Genomic DNA, 6305 nt, shown 5'->3' with positions numbered 1-6305 from the left:
ATAGGGAGACATTGCCACAGCTTGGCATTAAGAGGCAAGGGGAGGGAGAAGTTAACTGGAACCTGGAGAGAAAAATAGCAGTAGCAGAGACTCACCGGACAGGAATGTGGCAGGCCCTGAAAAAATCATGGTAGGGAGGGAGCTGGGGAATAAATACCACAACTTCAGTCTCTCTTACCCTCCTATCTCTTGAGGGTATCTCTCCTTCGCAAAACCCAAAGGGGAAGCCAGAAGGCAAGGAAGCCCGTTGTTGCAGGACTCAGAGCAGGGTGAAAAGGGATAGAGTGGATCTGGACAGGCCAAGCGAGAATATTCAACATAGTAGTGATAAGTGCCATGGGCAAAAGAAGGGTAAAAGAGATAGAGTAAAATAGGGCACTATTTTAGATAGTATTAAGATGAGGTGGCATTTGAGTAATGGCATGGCTAAAGTGAGGGAGGAAAAAATAAATAAATAAAATAAAGTGAGGGAGGGAGTCATGTGGATATCTGAGAGAAGCACATTCCAGAGGGAACGAAGTGCAAAGGCCCTGAAGTGTTATTCATATACACAATGAAATATTATACAACAATCCAAATGAATGAACTGCAGCAACATGCAAATATACATGGATGAATCTTAGAAAATTAAATATTGAGGGGAAAAATTATGTTCTGAAAGAGTACATATAGCCCAACAACCTTTGTATAAAGTTAAAGCAAATTATAATAAAAATATACACTTTTAAGAAATATATATCTACATATGTATGTACATACACACGCACAAACACACACATATATATATATAATAGAATTGTATTAAACAGAGTGCCACAGAATGATGAACACCAGATTCAGGGTGATGGTTCTTTGCCAGGGTGGAGGGAGGGGGAGAGGCAGGGGAATGAGACTGTGGGCCATGTAGTTAGATCTGGTTATTGGGTTCATTGATACTTACTAACTAAAAATGAGCTATATTTGGACTAATAATGAGAATGTGTCGTTAATCAAGGACTATGATTAATTTAATTCTGTTCATCTGAGGACCAATAAAAAAAGGCTCTGAGAAGCCAGGGACCATGCTTGGCATTCTTGTGGAATAGCAAGATGAAGTGGAGTGTTGGATGAGGGCCAGATCGTGTAGGGTCTTTGGGTCATGGTGATAACCTTGGATTTTATTATAACTAAGATGGGAAGCCACTGGGGGTTTTGAGCAGGAGAGTTACATGATCTGATTTATGCTTTATTTATTTATTTTTTAAGCAGGCTCCACACCTAGTGTGGAGCCCAACGCAGGGCTCAAACTCATGACCCTGAGATCAAGACCTGAGCTGAAACCAAGCATCAGACGTTTAACCAACTGAGCCACTCAGGAGCATTGGAGTTCTCTGGCTCCATCCTACCCTTCAGTCCTCTTGTAGGTGACGATCAGAAGGAGACTAGCTAAATCGGTTATGGTACACACTTACAATGGAACGCTCTATAGCCATCAAAAGCAATGAAGCATATCTATCTATCTGTCTCTCATGTATGATCTGACATAGACAAGTCTCCAAGATGAAGTGGCGGCGCCGCCCCGGGAGTAGGAAGGAGCCAGGGAGGCAGCCGGAGGGGAGCGGTGGCTCGCCGAGGAGCAGGCGGGGCCGCGGCGCCATATTGTGGCCGCCACCTCCGACCTCCCCTTCAAATTCCTGGTGACTGGCAGTGCGGGAACTGGCAAATCATGTCTCCTTCGTCAGTTCATTGAGAATAAGTTCGAACAGGACTCCGAGCGCACAGTCGGGAGGAGTTTGGATCTCGGGTGGTCAACGTGGGTGCGGAGCCTGTGAAGCTCCCGATTAGGGACCCAGCCGGCCAGGAGCCGACTCGGGCAGTGACCCGGAGTTGCTACCGAGGGCCGGCTGGAGCCCTGCATGTACGTCTCGTACAACTCGCTGGCCGCCTGGCCGACGGACGCCCGCACGTTGGCCAGTCCCCACATCGTGGTCAGCCTCTGTGGCTTCAAGAAAGAGCTGGACCCCGAGCGCGAGGTCGCTTTCGTGGAGGCCTCCCGCTTTGCCCGGGAGAATGAGCTAATGTTCCTGGACACTAGCGTCCTCACGGGTGAGGACGTGCAAGAGGCTTTCCTGAAGTGTGCCCGCACCTTCCGGAACGAGATCCGATCCGGCCAGCCGGACCCCCGAGGGGATGCGCTCAGGCCTTCAGTACCGGGGACGCTTCCCTCCGCCCAGCTGCCGCAGCTTCCGAGCGCCCAGGGCCGTGGCTCCCCTCAGCCCTGTGGCTGCTGAGACGTGCGGAGCCAGCTCCCCTGTTCTCCAGGACCAGCTGGAGACCTTCTGGCTGGGGCCCAGACCCAGGCCCTGGGAGGCCGAGCCCCTCACCTGTCCTGACCCCAGAGAAGCCACCCCACCACCTGTCCCCCTTCCCTGGCCTGGTAGGGCCTGGCTGAGGGGCGAGACTGAGCCACGGGGGAAGGGGGAATCCGTATCTGCTGTTGCTTCCAATGTCTTGGCTAACCCCTGTCCCCCCTGAACCCCTAACCATACTCGAAGAGTTCCCAAAGCCTGAGACCAGGGCATTTGGCCCCAGCTCCCTGCCATTGCGAGTACGTTAATAACTAGTGATAGTTTTATGTGTATCCTTCCAGAAATTTTTTGGCATATTTACATATACATTGTACATATGTGCTTTTAAAAAACATAGGTAGGATCATACAATGCATGCAATTTTGCTTTTGCTTTTTTCACTTTATGGGTGAAATATATCTTGGAGGGTTTTTTTTTTTTTTTTTGTAAACAATGCTTTACGGGGGTGGAGTGGGGACTGGACAGACTGTGAACCAGATGCCAGGATCTTCAGTGAATGAGTAAAGGTGTTGAGGTATAACCAAATGGTATGAAACTTAGAGGAAGTATCGGGGTTTTTCACCTGAGGGTGAAGGAAGAATTATCTGGAAGTTGTAATGTGGCTGGAAGAGGATGCCCACCTCACCTCCTCACTCTGCAGTACATGCATGTGTTGGTATAAATCACTTTCACTTGAAAGGTCTGCAAAAGAAGCTCCATCCTCACAGGAAAGCCATGAATATTCAGGGATGAGTTGGAGGATGGTAGGAGAGTTTGTTAATCATGGAGTGGTGTTCTAGAAGCGATAGCAGAAGCACCTGGAAGTTAAGGTAGAAATGACAGGTCAAGTGGGGGAAGAAGAAGCACAGAGGAATATGGGGAAAACAATAACAATATGGTAATTTAATAGGGGCACCTGGCTGGCTTAGTTGGTAGAGCATGGGACTCTTGATCTCAGGGTTGTGAGTTCAAGAAACACATTGGGGGTAGAGCTTACTTAAAAAAAAAAGATAACTAACAATGCTTTGCGTGGATTATCTCATTTAATCCTTATAGCAACCTCATAAAGTAGAGCCTTTATTGTATAGATGAGAAGACAGGCCCAGAATTCAAGTCACTTGCCCAAGGTCAGATAGCAAATAAGTTGAACTGGGTGCTTACATACTGGGCAGTGACAGAGGAAAACAAGGATGTGAATGAGCATGGTGAGTTTGACTTATCCCAAGTTTGGCAGGGTGGTTAGTCCTAACAGTCTTCTGATACACAGGAGGCTCTCAGCTCTCTCCAAATTTACCTGTATTTGGCACTGGAGGCAGGAGCTGCTGTTTTGTTGGTGTTCCTTATACGGCTCCGTATGGAAGGATTCAGGCATCGGCGGGGCCCAGTGCATTTTCTCACTTGTGCTCTGCAGAGTGATTGGTGGTGGGGGTAGTTGGTGTGATTCTTAGGTATGTCTTGCCCTTGTGGGGGGTAGAAAGCCGGGCTGCAGAGGGCTCTAAGGTGTAAGGCCGAGAGGCAGTTTGTGGGAGAAGTGACCTTAATGGAAGACATCAGGGGCTGTAGATTCTGAGAGATGTGAGGCCCAGCAGGGGTCTGGCAGTGGCCCAATACTTTCTTGCAGTGAAAGCAGTTCCTCCAATGTTCAAAGCTGTGGCCTAGCTCCTAAAGAAACCTCTCTTTACTGGGGGCTCAGGGGTTTTGGTGCCATGCTTATTGCTCAAGGAAGCTTATGAAGAAGAAAAGGCAGTCCTCCTGCAAATTTCCCTGGGCAGCATTTTAGAGCCTTGTGTTAAGATGACCCTAAAAAAACCTTTCAAAAGTTTAAGGAGGCAAATACAATTTGTGAACATTTAATGTTTAGTATAGCTAGGTTATCTATTTATTTTAGTAAAATGTATGATAGACTTGGGTTTTCTGTGTACAATGCTGCATATACGTTGAAGAACCTTGTAAATTGCACAGAACATTTATGCACAAATTACAGTACAGAGAGCATGTATGTCTAAAACATAAAGGCCCTTCATAACTACTTATTGCATGAATAAATGAAGTTCATTATTTTAATTTTTTAAAGATTTCATTTTTTTATTTGAGAGAGAGAGAGATAGCCAGAGAGAGTACAAACGGGGGAGGGGAAGTGGGAGAGGGAGAAGCATGCTCCCTGCTGAGCAGGGAGCCCCACACTGGGCTGGATCCCAGGACCCTGGGATCACGATCCGAGCTGAAGGCAGATGCCCAACTGACTGAGCCACCCAGGCACCCCATTATTTTAATTTTTAAAAAGACTTATTTATTTATTTTAGAGAGAGAGCATGAGCGGGAGGGGCAGAGGGAGAGAGAATCTTCAAGCCGACTGGGCGCCCAACGCAGGGCTCAATCCCATGACCCCGAGATCATGACCTGAGAGGAAACCAAGAGTAGGATGCTTAACCAACTGCACCACCCAGGTGCCCCATTATTTAAATTTTTTTTCATTATTTTAATTTTTGAAGAGGTTTAGGTTGGGGTGTTTCTTCTTTTATGATATATTGTCTGTTATAGCAATGATTTATTTGAGGATGAGTCCTTTGTCAGGAGCAAACCCCCAATTATAACCTTGGAAAAACAAAATCCACTTTATGATGATACCATTTACAACACAAAACCAGGAGCACGTTGCAGTGAAAATCAGGCCCTGCTTATGTATTTGTGTAGGTGGGTTATGAATGAAGGTATTCATACACACATACAGAAGTAAATACCTCAGTAATACTAATGACCTAACTTGGCATTTGTCATAATTCAGATTCAGTTTCTGTGATCATCTGAGTGTATGAAAGTGGATTAAAATATGTATGTACATGTTGCTATGTATCTATTCCCATGCATATACGATTTGTCATAATTTGGATAGAGTATGCATGATTTTATTTTATTATTATTATTTTTAAAGAATTTATTTATTTATTTGACAGAGAGAGACACAGCGAGAGAGGGAACACAAGCAGGGGGAGTGGGAGAGAGAGAAACAGGCTTCCCGCTGAGCAGGGAGCACATGTGGGGCTCAGTCCCAGGAACCTGGGATCATGACCTGAGCCGAAGGCAGACGCTTAATGACTGAGCCACCCAGGCGCCCCGTGCATGATTTTATAGAATTAAAAGTTAGCTATTATTTCTAGCACTGCCAATATTCAACTTTTTAATTATTAGGTTTCTCAAACAATTTCAAGAAAGTAGAAAGTCCATCTAGGTGTTATTAATTCTGGGGTCTATCAGGTTAAATTTTATTCACTAGTGGAATATATAGTTACTACTATGCTGTTAACATGTACGGATTCAATGGGGTCTTTTTTCCATTCATCTCAAGCTACTTAATAACTGTTTATTGTTGTTATAATGTATTTATTGTTACATGGCAGGCTCCCAGGGTGATGTGCCAGATGAAGAAAGCTGTTTGGCAAGAAGCCTGACAGTGTAGCACCAACCACAGCCTGGGGTCTGGGCTTCAGTTTTGCATGTTCATAAACTCAATATTCTAAACGTCACAGAGTTGATTGATGCTGGGAATGCGGATTCACGCTAAGGACATTCACAAGAGACTGATGTATAAACCAGAATGACAATTCATTTACAAAGACAAACAATTGTTCATGAGGATTTGAATTGAAAATAGCAAATTTGGGGCACTTGGGTGGCTCAGCAGTTAAGCATCTGCCTTTGGCTCAGGTCATGATCTCAGGGTCCTGGGATCCAGCCCCCCTTTGGTCCCGGCTCAGTGAGGAGCCTGCTTCTCCCTCTGCCCACCCACCCCCCCCCAGCTCATTTTCTCTCTCTCTCTCTCTCAAATAAGTAAATAGAATTTAAAAAAATGGCAAATTCTTGTCAGGGAGATCTTCATGGGAAACCAAATTATAATCAGAAGATTGTCCCTACTACAGAATCAAGGCAAGGTGAGTTAGTTGTACAATTCAAATACATAATAGCGTTTATTATGATTGC

General features: G+C 45.5%; 1 pseudogene; it reads left to right on the top strand.

Annotated features, from left to right (window-relative positions):
- The first annotated feature begins 336 nt into the window (after positions 1-336).
- LOC116623883 lies at positions 337-2962 on the top strand (annotated as a pseudogene).
- Positions 2963-6305: the final 3343 nt, after the last annotated feature.

Source organism: Phoca vitulina, unplaced genomic scaffold (genome assembly GCF_004348235.1).
Source record: "Phoca vitulina isolate PV1807 unplaced genomic scaffold, GSC_HSeal_1.0 scaffold62, whole genome shotgun sequence".
Lineage (NCBI taxonomy): Eukaryota > Metazoa > Chordata > Mammalia > Carnivora > Phocidae > Phoca > Phoca vitulina.
The sequence above is the reverse complement of the archived record's forward strand: the minus strand, read 5'-3'. Positions and strand labels throughout refer to the sequence as shown.